The 2,243-nt window shown below is 35.0% G+C and overlaps 1 long non-coding RNA gene across 1 annotated transcript; it reads left to right on the forward strand.

Annotated features, from left to right (window-relative positions):
* Positions 1-248: 248 nt before the first annotated feature.
* LOC150057310 (uncharacterized) lies at positions 249-1,985 on the forward strand. The gene is made up of 3 exons (XR_016536758.1): positions 249-353; positions 550-675; positions 1,848-1,985. It is a non-coding gene; the product is annotated as an uncharacterized LOC150057310 (long non-coding RNA).
* The last annotated feature ends 258 nt before the right edge of the window (positions 1,986-2,243 follow it).

Raw genomic sequence — 2,243 nt, forward strand, 5'->3', positions numbered from 1 at the left:
TTCAATATCCTGGAGGTCCTTTCAATTAGCTTCATACTATATGGCCTTATGTATCAAGGTTTTGTTCGATGGCAGATCTCTGTTAGTAGAGCCCAAGGTTTCTACTGTTTATGACATATGAGGGAAACCATTGAGCCTAAGTTCCTTTGAGTCTGGCTTACTTCACTTAATATGATTTATTTCTAAGTCTTTCCATTTCCTAACAAATGGGTTGATGTTGTTTTTTCTGACAGCAGCATAGAATTCCATTGTGTACAAATACCCCAATTTGTTGATCCACTCATCAACTGAGGGACATCTAGCTTTATGTATGTGGTACTGAGGAATTGAACCTGGGTCGTCATGCATGCTAGGCAAGTACTCTAACACTGGGCCAAATTTCCAGCCTGCTGGCTTTCATTTTTTACTGAACATATTCCTTGGATTAGTTTTCAGCCCTTGTTCTTTATACAATAAAGGAATTTAGAAGATGCCCTCTGCAATATTATTGATGGCAGAAATAGTTTATTTACATCTCTTCATCTGTAATGGAATGTCTCCTTTCCCAAGGTTGGTACATGCTTCAAGTCAACTACCTCAGAAGTCATAAACTCAACAAAGGCAAAAGAAAGGATAAAGGAGAAAAAAATCCAGAGCTACTTTCCAAACAGACTTCACATTTTCAAAGTGCATGCTGTAAGTTGGGGCTTTATGGAAGTGGTTTGGGTATTCTTTAATTGTGTTTCCTCAAATGTTCATGTTATAAAAAAGATGTGGTAAATATGAAATGATGCTAATTGAAATGATCTCCAAGAAAAAAAAGATGTGATAAACTCTTCTGGAGGTGAGTTAGCATTAGGATTTTTTTGTTACTTAATATCATTTTAAACAGTTATGATATTTTTCTCATTTATGATATTTTTCTCATTTCATGCATTCCCTGTTGATCTTATAAAAGTGATGTACTGAGGGGTTAAATTTACATAAGTTAGATAATGAGTATACTTTTTTGAACAACGTCACCCCTTCCCTTGGTTTCTTCCAGTTTTTCCCTCCCATCACCACCAACAAGTTATATAGTTCAATTTCAATATGTCTAGTGAGTATCACTCCTGTTTTTGTTCCACAATTCTGCTAGCCCTGTCCCTCTATAGACATGTAAATGAACAAACAGGACAAAAGGAAAACACAAACAGCAGCATAGAAAAATAGGTCTCTCATTAAAGTTTAGAACATTCCTGATTTGTTTATTTACCAATATCAAGTGCTCACTAATCATTTGATACCACATTAATATCATTTGATTAAATAATAGTTAAAGTGAGTCCAATATACATTCTAATAAGAACTGTTATTACCAAAGCATGGTACATTTTTGTAAGTTTTTTGCTTCTTTTTTACTATGTTGCTTTTCAGTCATGACTGTTCAACTGTCAAGTTTTATTTATGCTTAGATCAAAACATGTAGCATAAACATATTACCAAATGATAATGAATGTTGGCAGGGGATCAATACACTTAATTTTAAAATAATCAGAGAGATTAAGTGGCCTGAAACATTTCCTATTGCTAATGAAATGTGATAAGGTATTCTGTTTTCTAAATGCTTGTTCTCATAAGGGTTAGAAATGAAGTAAAATGAATCAAACACTTCAGCTATGAGGATTAAGAGGTATTTATAGTAACTATTTCTATGAGAGTATTGATTTTTTGATAGTAGAAAAGTGGCCAATCTGCAAATTGTAGCCTACAGAATTTGTACATGACAAAATGAGTTGATAAACTAAGACCACCCTGAAACAAAATGGGGAGGGCCTGAAAATGATGAAAAGACAGGACAGTAAATCTTTGGCATCACATCCTTACAGAAAACACAAAGACCTGCCAATCAATCCATCTTCAAGGCCTCCAATTCTCACTATTTAACTCAAGGTAAAGCTGCATACTGAAGAAGATTGACAAAGAAGGTTGACTGACAACAAAGACTGGGAGGGAAAAACCTGGGAAAAAATGAGGGAAGAGATGACACTGTTCAAAAGTAATATACTCATTACCTGGCTTATATTACCTCTGTATACTACCTGTATTCGAATGGCTCATCTGGTACATACATTGCCATGTGTGAAGTAGCTAGAAGTTGAGAAGTTTGTGGGTAAGTCCAGGGGAAGTGTGTGTAGATGAATGAAGGGAGAAAGAGAAGAAAGGCCATAATAACTTTCGGTGCATACCCTACAAAATTATGACATTGTGAGATGTTAGATTGG

This window comes from Megascapheus bottae, chromosome 10, assembly GCF_031878675.1.
Source record: "Megascapheus bottae isolate mThoBot1 chromosome 10, mThoBot2.hap1, whole genome shotgun sequence".
NCBI lineage: Eukaryota > Metazoa > Chordata > Mammalia > Rodentia > Geomyidae > Megascapheus > Megascapheus bottae.